Source organism: Rhinatrema bivittatum, chromosome 18 (assembly GCF_901001135.1).
Source record: "Rhinatrema bivittatum chromosome 18, aRhiBiv1.1, whole genome shotgun sequence".
NCBI lineage: Eukaryota > Metazoa > Chordata > Amphibia > Gymnophiona > Rhinatrematidae > Rhinatrema > Rhinatrema bivittatum.
Window position 1 is genome coordinate 11,561,829 of NC_042632.1, and position 14,883 is coordinate 11,576,711.

Consider the following 14,883-nt stretch of genomic DNA (forward strand, 5'->3'; position numbering starts at 1 on the left):
TCTAGGTCATCAAGGACAGGCTGAGTCACTTCTGGGCTTTTGATCCATTTTTGGGCCCTGTCATGGGGCTTTTAACCTAGTTGAAACCTTCATAGTTACCTTGGCCATTCTTGCATAGCTATCAGGCTTCAGTCAGCCAATTTCCTAGTATCCGAATTGAATGTTTTAGAAGCCAAGAAGCATAGTCTACAACCACTTCTACAGATTGAATCCTGAGCTAGTAACTAACGTACCAGCTGTTCTCCTCTTGGACTGTGAGTGCTACCTCCATAACATTCCTAAACCCAGCAGACTGCATTGCATACAGTGTTTCGAAATCCCATGTTACTAAGAGAAAATGAGACTACAAATTCCAGCATGCAGTGGTGAAAGAAATGTAACCTGTTAATCTAAGTAACCTGGAGCCAGCTGGTAAACCTAATTGCTTGGATTTTGCACGCAGACAGGATCCCAGTGTACTTTCTCGTTCATAGCATGTCACCAGTAGATGCAGCCTCCTCTAGGGTAGTGGTTCTGGCATCCAAGATGCATGTTACTTTCCAAGCAGGAGAAGAGGTGAAAAAACTGTTCAGTTATTTCTCACAGGACAAGCAGGATGGTAGTCCTCACATATGGGTGACATCACAGGATGGAGCCCAATCATGTAACACTTTTGTCAAAGTTTCCAGAACTTTGACTGGCCCCTACTGCGCATGCCCAGCATGGCACTAACCCTGCAGCCAGCAGGGGTCCCCCGGCAGTCTTCTTTTTTCTGCGCAGCAGTAGCCTCGCAGTTAAGGAGCTCTGCAGAGATTCCTGACAGGAATTTTTCTCACGGAATTACTAAAAGTTAATTTGCCCCACAGGGGTCCCTCCTTTAACTTTTTCAAGCCGCGGTACTCCGGAAAGTTTTTACCCGTTCTCTGTCAATTACCGTCAAGTTTGGCCCTCGCGGCCTACTGGCCGTTGACCGTACCGCGGCTCAATTTTTTCCATGGCCATGGCGTCTGGGTTCTGTCGGTGCCCGGACTGTAATCGCACCATGTCCATCACAGATCCCCATAAAGTCTGTGTAATGTGTCTTGGACGAGAGCACGATGTCTTGACCTGCACCAAATGTGCCCTAATGACACCAAAAGATCACAAGGCCAGAATGGAGAAGATGGAACCTCTCTTCCGTGCTCAAACCCAGACTCCGTCCATTGCATCGACGTTGTCAGAACCGGCTCCGTTAACTTCGCACCAGCATCGACCACCGGCTGCTGACCGTCCGGCATCGACGACATCTCTGCCTTCGACAACCTCTACTCCTCCTCAGGACCGAGGGGATCGCAGGGACAAACATCGCCATCGACATCGAAAGTCTCGGACCATCAAGGGAGTGAAATCATCGACCTCGCCATCGTCCAAGCTGCCGTCGAAGAAACCCCGTCCAGAAAAGGCACCGACCTTTTCGGCGACCGGGTCACCAAGGCAACCCTCACCCGACAGGGTATCGGGAGCCTCGACTCTGCCTTTAACGGTGGTCCTTCCGGCTATGCCTCTGCCTCCTCCTTCTAGTCCGGAGCCGCTTGCTCCAGGTCTCCGAGAAGAACTGGACAATGGTTCAGGAGGCCATCGACAAGGTGATGCAACGACTCCAGGTTCCTCCGACACTGGTACTGATTGTGAAACTGACCACCGACCCGATTCCGTCAGCGTTGGCACCGCTGCTTTCCAGGATGGAAGTGCTCATTGCCGCTTTTCCATCAATGGACCCCGGGTCGCCGATGGCTCCATTGCCCTCCCCACTTACTCTGTCATCGGGAGGAGCAACACCATTCCGCATCCCTCCATCAGGAGTACTACCTCGGCCATCATTGCCGATATGTCCATCGCCACTGGTCCAACCATTGGTGCCGATACACCTGGCAATGCCACCGAGCCATCCATCGCCCTCGATGCCTGCGCTGGTGCCTTCGATGCCTTCATCAGTGCCTCCTATTATTCCTTTGATTCCTTCAGAGCCTAGACCAGGACCCTCTGGTATCTCACCACCCCGTCCTCCTCTAGTTCCTAGAGGGGCAGGTACTGATCCCTATACCTGGACTGATGATTCCTCCCCAGACACCGATGATTTGCCTTCACCACCTTCACCCATTGAAAGTAGAAAGCGTTCTCCTCCAGAGGACCTTTCCTTTATAAATTTTGTAAAGGAAATGTCTGAATTGGTTCCCTTCCAATTACAGACTGAACAATTCCTGGATGCTCCCAAGGAAATAACCTCCATCCCTGTCTACCAGGTTCTTCTGGATCTCCTCAAGAAGAACTGGGAACATCCTGGCTCCATTGCTCCAGTCCACAGAAAAGCTGGCACTACCTATTTGGTGCAGTCAGCTCCGGATTTTCAGAAACCTCAATTGGATCACCAATCTGTAGTGGTAGAATCTGCACAGAAAAGAGCAAAGAGATCAAAGCCTCACACTTTTTTCCCCCTGGCAAGGAACAGAAGTTTCTAGATGTCATTGGTCGCCATGTCTTCCAAGGGTCAATGCTCATCCCCCGAATTGCCGCTTATCAGCTCTATATGACCCAATATAATAGGGTCATTTTTAAGCAGATACAAGATTTCATAGACTCCTTGCCTCAGCAATTTCAAGATCAGCTCCAAACCCTAGTAAACAAGGGTTTTGAGGCAGGCAAGCATGAGATCAGATCATCTTACGATATCTTTGACACTGCTACTAGGGTATCTGCAACCGCTATTTTGGCAAGGAGATGGGCCTGGCTAAAGTCTTCCGACCTTCGCCCTGAGGTACAAGACAGATTATCTGACCTACCCTGTGTAGGAGATAATCTGTTTGGTGAACAGATTCAACGGACGGTGGCGGAACTAAAGGACCATCATGAGACCCGAAGACAGCACTCTCTGATGCCTTCTGACTACTCTTCAAAACATTCCTTCCAAAAGGACTCTAAGAAGTCTTTCTTCCGTCTGAAGAAGTCCTACCCGCCACCAACCAGATCCCGTTCCACGAGACCTTTTCAAAAAGCCCAGTCTCGTCAGACACGAAAACAAAAATCGCAAGCAGCTCCTCAACCAAGTCCTGCTTCAGGTTTTTGACTTCTACCTAGAGAGCAGCAGCAAGCTTCCTTCATACCAGTGGGAGGTCTACTATGCCACTTCAACAACATATGGCACTCAATCACCTCAAACCAATGGGTACTGGCGATAATTGCTCAAGGTTACCATCTCAACTTTCTCTCTGTGCCACCGGACTCCCCACCTCTACCGACATGGAGAACATCCAATCACTCCATCCTTCTGGATCAGGAGGTCTCCCTCCTTCTCCAGTCCAAGGCAATAGAACCCGTACCCTACTGTCAGCACAGCCTAGGATTCTATTCCCGGTACTTTCTAATCCCCAAAAAATCGGGAGGCGTTCGTCCTATTCTGGACCTACGGGCCCTCAAGTACCTCCAGCGAGAGAAATTCAAGATGGTAACATTAGGCTCGCTTCTTCCTCTTCTACAAAGAGGAGACTGGCTCTGCTCTCTGGACCTCCAGGACGCATACACTCATATTGCGATAACTCCATCTCATCGCAAATTCCTGAGGTTTCTAGTAGGCCCCAAGCACTATCAGTACCGAGTGCGTCTGTGCCACGAGTCTTCACAAAATGCCTCGTAGTAGTTGCAGCCTTCCTCAGGACTCAAGGTGTTCACATCTACCCCTATCTAGAAGATTGGTTAATCAGGGCTCCCATTCAGCAAGCTGCTCTGTCGCCCCTCAATCTAACCTTACACACTCTAATTTCATTAGGATTTCTCGTCAACTACGACAAATCCTACTTAGTCCCATCTCAAACCTTGTCGTTCATTGGGGCAGACTTGGACACCTTGCAGGCAAAGGCTTTTTTGCCTCAACAGTGAGCTCTCACTCTCGTGTCTCTTGTACACCAGCTACAGTCTCAGCACTCCGCGACTGCATGCCACTTTCTCATCTTCCTGGGACACATGGTGTCCTCAGTTCAGGTCACACCAATGACCCGTTTGGCCATGAGAGTCATGCAGTGGACTCTAAGGTCTCAATGGACTCAAAGCATTCAGCCCCTGTCGACCATTGTCCACATAACCGACTCACTCCGTCAGTCTCTTGCCTGGTGGAAAAATCAGATCAATCTCCTCCAAGGCTTGCCCTTTCAGGATCCAGACCCTCAATTAATTCTCACCACCAATGTTTCCAATCTCGGCTGGGGAACCCATGTGGCCAATCTGCAGACACAAGGGTCTTGGTCTCCAGAAGAAGCCAAACACCAAATATATTTTCTGGAGCTTCGAGCAATCAGATATGCTCTCAGGGCATTTCAGGATCACCTCTCAAATCTGATCCAGACGGACAACCAGGTGGCCATGTGGTACATCAACAAACAGGGAGGCACGGGCTCCTTCCTTCTGTGTCAGGAAGCTGCACGGATATGGGCGGAAGCTTTCTCCCATTCGATGTACCTCAGGGCCACCTACTTGCCGGGAGTGGACAATGTGCTGGCAGACAAGCTGAGTTGCATCTTTCAACTGCAAGAGTGGTCTCTCAACCCCTCAGTAGCGAACTCCATCTTCCATCAATGGGGATATCCTCAGATAGACCTCTTTTTGTCTCCTCAAAACCGCAAAGTAGAGAACTTCTGCTCTCTCATTCGCAGCAAACACTCTCAGCCCAGAGACGCATTCTCCCTTTCTGGGCAACCGGTCTACTTTATGCATTCCCTCCACTTCCTCTTCTCTCGAAGACTCTCATGAAGTTACGTCAGGACAAGGGAAACATGATCCTATAGCACCTCACTGGCCACGCCAAATGTGGTTTCCAATACTTCAGGATCTCTCTATTCACAGGCACATTCCCTTAGGAAAGGACCCGCTTCTGATCACTCAAAATGACGGGTGCCTGCGCCACCCCAATCTTCAAGCCTTGTTCCTGACGGCATGGATGTTGAAAGGTTAATCCTTCAGCCACTTAACCTTTCTGAACCAGTTTCCTGTGTCCTGATTGCTTCATGGAAACCTTCCACGAGAAAATCTTACTCTTACAAATGGAACAGGTTTACGTCATGGTGCTCTTCTCAGTCCCTTGACCCCTTTACCTGTCCAATCACGAAGTTTTTGGACTATCTAAAAAGTCTTCCATCAGAATGCATGTCAGTGCGATAGCCGCCTTCCATAAAGGTGTAGGGGATGTACCCATATCAGTACAACCCCTTGTAACACGTTTTCTGAAGGGCTTGCTTCACCTCAAGCCTCCACTGCGTCCTCCGGCCCCTTCTTGGGACCTCAATCTGGTTTTGGGTCGGCTCTTGAAACCATCATTCGAGCCTCTTCAATCTTGTGATCTTCACTATCTCACATGGAAAGTGATTTTCCTTCTGGCAATCACTTCAGCTCACAGAGTTAGTGAGTTACAGGCCCTAGTTACCTATCCGCCTTACACTAAACTTCTACAGGACTGGGCAGTACTCCGCACTCGCCCTAAGTTCTTACCTAAGGTAGTATCGGCGTTACACATTAATCAATCCATTATACTACCTACCTTCTTTCCCAGGCCCTACTCCAATCCAGGAGAACAGGCTCTGCATACCCTTGACTGTAAACGGGCTCTAGCATTCTACCTTTCCCACAGGGAAAGCACTCAACTGTTTGTCTCTTTCCATCCTAACAAGTTAGGGCAGCCTGTGGGTAAGCAGACTCTCTCCTCCTGGTTGGCGGACTGCATATCCTTTTGCTATCAGCAAGCGGGCATTCCATTTCAAGACCGTGTTAAAGCACACTCTGTGAGGGCCATGGCGACTTCAGTAGCTCACCTATGGTCGGTGCTGCTTCCTGACATTTGCAGGGCTGCCACCTGGAGTTCTCTCCATACCTTTGCAGCCCACTATTGCTTGGACAAGGCTGGAAGACAAGATTCCATCTTCGGCCAGTCTGTCCTTCGTAACCTATTTACAACGTGACATACCAACACCCTTCCGCCTGCCCATTAGGGTTCAGGATGCCCTCGGTCAAATTTTTATCCCAGTCCCAGTGCCTTGCACACCTGGGTACATTTGGTGCATTTCTCGGACATCCTCAGCTCGATACTCACCCATATGTGAGGACTACCATCCTGCTTGTCCTGTGAGAAAGCAAATGTTGCTTACCTGTAACAGGTGTTCTCACAGGACAGCAGGATGTTAGTCCTCCTGAAACCCGCCTGCCGCCCCGCGGTGTTGGGTTCGTAATGTTTTCTTATTTTATTTTTCTGCACTACCTGTAGCTTTTAAACAAGACTGAAAGGGGACCCCTGCTGGCTACAGGGTTAGTGCCATGCTGGGCATGCCCAGTAGGGGCCAGTCAAAGTTCTGGAAACTTTGACAAAAGTGTTCTGTGATTGGGCTCCATCCTGTGATGTCACCCATATGTTAAAGGCTAACATCCTGCTGTCCTGTGAGAATACCTGTTACAGGTAAGCAACATTTGCTTTTTGTTACTCAGTTGCTACTGAAGTAACAGGGGACAGTAATAGTGACTTGCCTAAAGTCATGTGGAATGTCAATGGCAGAGTGGCGATTAGAACTGAGGCATAGAGGTTTTTCAGTTCTTAAGTTTATACGTTAATACTGTGTTTAGGCTTTGAAAGCTCAAGCCTGTTCCCAAGCCTATCTCATATTTTGATAGGAGTGCATATTCCCTGGTCTTCTGTATGTGCTCAACTTGTGAGAAGCATCTTTAAGGGGCTCTGCAATGTGATCATTCTTCAGTCTGTTAGATTGTATTTACTGAAGTACTGAGGGTGGGGGTGGCTTGGAAGAGGTTGATATATATTTTAATTAAGAGAATGTAATACAGTTCTGCTTTGTGTCCCTTGTGCCTAATGTACAGTAGATGATACTGTCTTGAGTACAGAGGGGACTAGGTAGCACTTTACATCCTGTCATTGTTGCTGGAAGATTGCAGGAGTAGCAAATTAATGTAATTTTAAAGGCTTTAAAGCCACAGATCTACCTAAATCCCTCGTAACTTTGATAGGTCTCTTTCGTGGCACCTTTCATTTTTGGTCTTATTCACAAGACTCCTTTCTGCTCTGTTAAAAAGAAATGTGGTATCTTAGAATTTCATATATATTTAGCAAAAAAACTGTATATTTTTTTATCATAACTGTATGTTCACTTTCAAAAAAAACAATCGTCTTCCATGAGGTTGCTTTTCTCCTGGCATTTAGTGATACTTTGGCCAGATCAATGTGACAACAAAGCAGGTCCTGGATGACAGAGCAGCAGCACCTTTATTTATTTTGATGCATGAAGTAGAAAGAGCTTTCAAAGTACTACAACAGCAAATTTTGCCTTAAGAATAAAATCAAAATTAGAAAGGAAAAGGCATACAGAATGCTTACCTACTGACAATTATTTTACAAACAGTTTTAAATTACTCTGCTTTATAAGAAAACAACCCTCTGCACAGTAATCATGTGGATAGTAGGAGCCAACAGCAACTGTGCAATTGAATTAAAATTATTTGTCATTTATGTGGCACTTCAACTGACAAATCATTAGACAAGACAAGAGCCTTTTTGTTTGCCCCTAATGTCACTGACAATGTATAGTGTGTCACGCAGTTTAAACCCACTGTTTGGCTTTTCTACTGCTTCCCATGTCTCTAGTACATTCACATATCAAAGGAAGCAACAGGAGCAAAAATGGAAAATTGCGAGCCCCCTGGAGACAGGGGAATACCAACAGTACTGGGATGTAATCTGCTTTGAAGTAGCTGAAAGCTGGATAAATACATAAATGGGACATCTTGTCTTGGACATCACCAATAAACAAAATGGCTGTCACCCTGGTACTTAGATTCTAGGTTACTGTTGCCCGAACTCTTGAAAATGGAATATAATGTAAACTTGATTGCATAGTTACGTTGCTGATGTCTTCAACAATCCGCATGATGAAGCGCATGGGTTTCTGCTCCAAATTACCTTCCATCAGTCAATATTGTTTCTAGCTCCATAATATAATGCTTTCTTTTCATTTCCAGTGCTATCTTTCTGGAAAAAAAAGGTGCCAGTACTCACATGCAGAATGCAAATCAAGCAGGTAGAGGAATAACATGCCAGTACTCCTTACCTGTGTGTTCCCCCTGGAAAAAAAAAAGCCCCGGCTGTTCCTCTGCTATATATGAGACCCCCAGGTTGTTGTGCTTTGTCTTTCACTGCCCACTGATATTGCCTTCCTCGGTTACCTCGCCCTCCAATACTCTATAGTAGGAGGCACCAGAAGCAGCAGTGGCGCAGAGCAGGATCAGGGTGGGGGGAATTGTTGCTAGGAGAAGCTGGGAGTGAAGGTAGGATGGAAAAAGGAAGGGAAGCAAGATTGTGGGCTGGGGAAGAAGTGTAAGGGGGGAAGAAAAGTATACAGTGGAAGAGTGGAGGCAGTTGATAGAAGAGCAACCTCTGGAGTGTGGAAGGGGTGAGAGAGAATGTTGGGAGAAAGGATAAAATTGAGAGAACAACAAAATCAGTTATGCAAATATGTACATTAAATAAATTATATCGATTAGTTTAATCTTGACCAATTTTAAATTAGAATTGACTGTTCATTTTAAATATTGAAAATAATATGCAGATTTATGCAAGGGCGTGCCTCATAATCATGAAAACTGTAACACCCTAAAATCTTCACCTGAGTCTGTGTGCCTCAAAGTAGCATCCTGGTCTTTTTCAGGTAGATAAGCAGGCTGAATTAGCCATGCTGTCTGGGGACGTCCTAACATATACTGTAGGGGGCGGAGCTCTGAAAGTAAAGTTCTAAGTCTTGCTGTAGTGTGTGCCTGCTTGGCACCTCCCCCTCAGTCCTTTTTTTTCTGCGAGCCTGTCAGCACGCAGAGCTCACGGTATCCTCGAGCCGTCTTTTTCTGTGAGGAAAATTAGTTTCAGAAAAGATGTTTTTCTAAGGTTAAAGTCCTTTAGTAGTTAGGCTTAACTACTAGTGTTTGAAATTCATCAAAGTTTTTTCAAAAATGCCTCGTCCAGGCTTTAAGTTCTGTAACTGTGGCAAAATCAGACATGAATTTTGCTACATTTGTCTGGGGCCCCAGCATGAACAAGCCACTTGTGATGCCTGTGGACGAATGTCCCCCAGGGCACAAAGGCAGAGAGCCGCAAAAATCGAAGGATTAAGAAGAGCCGTGGCAGGATCTTATGCTCCCTCTGAGGGATCGGAAAAATCTTCCCCAGGGCCGCCTCGTGCATCAAAGGAGTCGACTCGACTGCAATCGGTGTCGGTAGTCCATTCGGCGTCGACCACGCTGAAGACAAAGTTACCGTCAGCGCAGGTACCCGGATCGGGCAACGCATGTTCTGCGTATAAAAAGTCTATTGCTTCGACCGGCACCAGTGCGTCCATCACCGGCGCATCGACACAGCCGCATCAACGCACCCGGCTCATCTAAGCCAAGCCATGCTTCGGGCTCGAAGCATGGCCATATCACCTCGACGCACCGACACGTTATGAAGTCGGCTCATCATAAAAAGCATTCGGACTTGACTCCATCCAAGCATAGGGCTCTGAAACCACCTAAAAAACATGTCTCTGGACACAAAAAACGCAGAGAGCCATCTCCATTGCTTATTGTGGACGTAGATCCGGTTTCATCTCCCCCGGGTCCTTCCTGTCCATCGCTTTCATTGGAGCAGGAAGAACCATTGCCAAATAAAACTTCGTAAGTCGTCTGAAGAACCTGGCATACCTACTAAACACCCTCCACCTACTCCAAGGGTGACTCCACCAGCTAGACAGTCACAACAGGCTCTAGCATCCCAAGCAATGTCTCAAATATCGTTGATTCTGGCGCAATTTTTAGCTTCAGTTGCAAATCAGGACCAACCGGAGGAGGCGCCGCCAGTGGAGGAACCATGATCACCTTCAGAGCCGGTGTCAGCATCGCCTTCACTACCGCCACATGACATTTCTCCAGTAACATCTTCTCCTGATTCTTCCACAGGCTACCCTTCTGATCCTCCTGAGGATCAACCAGAGCCAGTCTCACTGCCCGAGGACTTAACTTATTCAAAGTTTCTCGAGGAAGTGGGCCAAACCCTCAATATAGAAACACGCAAAATACCTGATCCTAGAGCAGACGTCCTAGGTCTTCTCTAAGTTTTTGAAACTCCAGCGGAACCGGTTGCATTACCTTCCCATGATGTACTGGACAACCTTATGAAAAGAGCCTGGGAAACACCTTTAACAGGACCTTCCACATCTAGGAAATCAGAGTTGAAGTACAGGATGCGTAAATCATCCTTTAATCTCACGTACAATTGCCGCACGCATCGGTGGTAGTGGAATTCACGATGCAAAAAGCAAGTAAACCCAAACTTTATTCAAATACACCGCCAGGTCAAGTAATAAACATCTGGACGACTTCGGAAAACGGGCATATCAGTCTGGCATGCTCAATACCCGAATACAACACCAGTTTGCAATAACTCAGTATTTATTTGAATGTTTGCAGTCTTTAAAACCAAAATTGCAGGAGGGCTCTCCTGACCAACAACTGCCAGATGAATTCCATCACATGGAAGAAGGGTTGCGGCACATAATAAGTACAGTATGAGGGATTTGAAACCTCAGCAAAATCTACAGCAAATGCTATAGCCGCCAGAAGAATGGCATGGCTTAGAGCCAGTGCTATAAGAGACGATGTACAAGAAAAATTGGCAATCTTCCGTGCTTGCCAGATAATTTGTTTGGAGATCACTTTAAAGATACAGTGGCTCAATTAAAAGAACAAAAATAGTGGTATAAACACTCACTATGCCCACACTGTTCTCTTATTACCGAGGTTACTATTCTGGGTACAGAAGACCTCAATACCAACGCCGTCCTTTCAGGCCATATCCGCCTTCTCGGCCTTCATACTATTCTACAACACGCCCTCAGACTTCTCAAACCCAAACCTCTCGGCAACGTCAGAGGACTCCCAGGTAAACTGGGACTCCTCAGGAACAGACACAGCCTAAGTCTTCCCAGAGTTTTTAGAAGATCCTACACCACTGCTACCTCTCTCAGTCGGGGGCAGATTAATTCAGTTTTTGTCTGCATGGACCAACATCTCCACCGACAACTGGGTTTTAAAAATCATTGAGAATGGTTATGCGTTAAACTTCAAAACCCTCCCGGTTACACCACATTTAGTAGGAAAACGAGAACAAAACGTTCACTCCCGACATTTACTCCTTGAGATCAACAATCTCCTGCAACAAAACTGCATACAAGAACTACCTGTATCTCATCACCACACAAGGTTCTATTCCCCTTATTTCCTCATTCCAAAGAAATCAGGAGGGTTCCGCCCCCCTCCTAGATCTCAGAGCACTCAACAAGCATCTGATATTAGAGAAATTCAAGATGACTTCTCTCAAATCCATACTTCCTTTCTTCTCCAACCCAAAGACTGGATGTGTTCCATCGACCTAAAGACGTGTACTCCTACATGTATGAATGCACAAAGCCTCATGGAGGGTACCTTCGCTTCAAGGCACTGAATCAATCATTTCCAATACAAGGTTCTTCCATTGGGCCTGTCGTCAGCCCCCAGGGTTTTCACAAAATGCCTAGTGGTAGCGGTGGCTCACTTACGTCTCCATGGTATCCAAAATTTTCCTACCTGGACGACTGGCTTCTATCGCACCCAGCCCCTCCATTCTACAGAACAATCTCTTAACAACCATTCAATGTTTGGATTCATTGGGACTACTAATCAACTACGAAAAATCAAATCTGCACCCCACACAAGTATTGCAGTTCATAGGGGCCGTTATAGATACTTTAAAGGACAAAGCTTTCCTTCCACAACCAAGGGCTATAGCTCTGCAAACTCTAGCTCAAACTCTAAGACACTTGACCAAGATTCCAGCCCGTCAGATATTGACAATTCTGGGGCATATGGTGGCATCTATCTATGTGGTTCTCCACACCAGATTTCATATGAGACGTCTTCAGTGGGGCTTAAAGACCCAATGGAAACAATTTTCAGATCACCTTTTGACTCCGGTTTCCATTACAAACAGCATGAAGACGGATTTGGATTGGTGACTACAATCCACAACCCTCACCATGGGAACTCCACTACGACCTCCGATTCATCATATCATTCTCACCACAGATGCCTCATTGCAGGGTTGGGGAGCTCACCTAACACACCTTCAAACTCTAGGCCTCTGGTCGGCCTGGGAAAGTACACAACAAATAAATTTTTTGGAACCACGAGCGATCTGAAATGCTCTTCAAACTTTCCAACTACAGCTAAAAGGGAAAATGGTAATGATCCACTCAGACAACCAAGTAGCAATGTTCTATATAAACAAAGAAGGAGGGTCTGGTTCCAGGACACTCTGCAAGGAGGCAGTGTATATCTTGGAATGGGTGGCCAACAACTCCATTACCCTTCAGGCAACATACCTACCGGGAATAGACAACACCAAAGCGGACAAACTCAGCAGAATCTTCCATCCCCGCGAATGGGAACTTCAGTGCAAGGTAGCACTAAAGATCTTCCAAACCTGGGGATGGCCACGTGTTGACCTATTCACCACAGAACACAGACGCAAGGTGACGACTTTCTGCTCCATATATCCTAGTCACCTAAGACTCGCACAAGACGCGTTCCTCATGGACTGGTCATGAGGCCTCCTTTATGCCTATCCTCCAATACCACTGATTTTGCGCGCAGTGCAGAAATGCATCAGGGACAGAGCAAACCTCATCTTAATAGCTCCAGCATGACCCAGACAACCGTGGTACGCATACCTCATTCGTCTATCAGTAGACACTCCAATTCTTCTAGGAAACAGCCCTTGCCTCATCCCACAAGAGGGGGGAACACTTCTACAGCCACTCCACTCCTCACTGAACCTCACAGCGTGGAGATTGAAAGGTTGCTATTTCGGAATTTTAACCTTTCACTTCACTTAGAAGACATTCTACTTTCCTCTAGAAAACCTTCAACTAGGTCGAACTACAGAAGGAAATGGTCAAGCTACGCCGCTTGATGTTCTACTACTACTAATATAGATCCATTTACCTGCCCAGCAGAAAAGTTATTGACCTATCTTCATACTCTTTAACTAAAGGGCCTAGCTACTGCTTTCCTACATGTCCATCTCAGCGCCATAGCAGCTTACCATTCGTGGCACGGCACAGTGCCTATATCTACCCACCCGCTCATTTCCAGATTTATGAAAGGGATATTATGTCTGCTTCCACCACTGCGAAACCCCCCTGTGCCATGGGACTTGAACCTAGTTCTACAACAACTCATGCTGCCACCATTCAAACCTCTTGAAACCTGTCACCTCAGATACCTAGCTTGGAAGGTGCTTTTTCTAGTAGCGCTCACATCGGCTAGATGGACTAGCGAACTTCAAGCTCTAGTCCACTACTTTCCGTATCTCGTTTATCACAACAAGGTGGTCTTCCACACCCGCATTTCCTGCCAAAGGTAGTTTCGGCATTCCACCTGAACCAATCTATAACTTTACCAACATTCCATCCCAAGCATCACACCGATGAGGCTCAACGCTGGTTACATACCCTAGATTGCAAGAGAGCACTAGCATTCTACAAACAGCGCACTGCTTCCGAAACTAGAGCAGCACAACTCTTTCTCTCATTCAGTCCAAATGCACCAGGATTACCAGTATCAAAATAATATCATCCTGGATAACCAACTGCATTCAATTTTGCTACCAAAGTCATTCAGAACAGCTCTCAGCTTCACTTAAGGATCATCAAGTGTGAGCAGTGGCAGCTTCCATTGCCCATCTAAAGGATGTGCCAATATTGGACATTTGTAAGGCGGCTACTTGGTCATCCCTCCATACCTTCACTACCCATTACTGTTTGGACAAACTCACATCAGACGATGTGTCCATGGGTAAACAGATACTGACAGCGGACACCTCCTAAACCTTTTTTTCACCAAGGACTGTCCGCAATCTACCTTTTCAACTTGAGAACTTGATCACAATATCTAACGAACACAAACGCTCAAGCTGTCAGCTGGGGACTCCCAGACAGCATGGCTAATTCAGCCTGCTTATCTACATGAAAAGAACAAGTTTGCTTACCGTAAACGGTGTTTTCCGTAGATAGATGAATTAGCCATGCTGACCCTCCCGCCTCCCCGAACAGTCTTGCATCTGTCTACCTAGCTTTTAAACAGACTGAGGAGACTCTGCAGAGGGGAGGGGGAGGTGCCAAGCAGGCACACACTACAGCAAGACTTAGAACTTTGAGAGCTCCGCCACCTACAGGACGGGAAGATCGTTCCAGACAGCATGGCTAATCCTTCTGCTATCTACGGAAAACACCGTTTACGGTAAGCAAACTTGCTCTTTCCTCCCACTTGGATTTATCCCAAATTTCCATTCTTTGTTGTCCAAAGGTATTTTACTTCTTACCTGATTTTGTTTTTTAATAAAGGTGGGCATCTTTTGTTAGTTGAGTCCCAATATAATCTCATTACACTTGTTTTTTGGTTTTTTTTTAACAGCTTTTCATGCTTTTTTCATAGTTAATCTGTCACCTGCCCTAAGCTCTCTCTTTAGTCATTCATGCCATATTCATACTTTGGACATCTAATGGCACCGCTGCCTCCTCCCCTGAGGTCTCTCTTCAGTTGTTTGTGCTGTATTCATATTTAGTTTGTCTGGAAGTTTCGCTGTGACGTCCTCTGAGGTCTCTCCAGTTCATCCTGCTGTGTTCATACTTAGGGTGTCTGGAGATATCAGTTACCTTCCCTGAGGGTCCCTCTTCACTCATTGGTGCCATATTTACACTTTGGGTCTTGGGGCACTGCTGCCTCCTCCCTTGATGTCCCTCCAGTTCTTTGTACTGT

At 46.6% G+C, this 14,883-nt stretch overlaps 1 protein-coding gene across 3 annotated transcripts in view; it reads left to right on the forward strand.

Moving 5' to 3' along the window:
* RANBP17 (RAN binding protein 17) overlaps nucleotides 1–14,883 on the forward strand; it is a 1,033,051-nt gene that overhangs the window by 796,750 nt on the left and 221,418 nt on the right. The window lies entirely within an intron of this gene.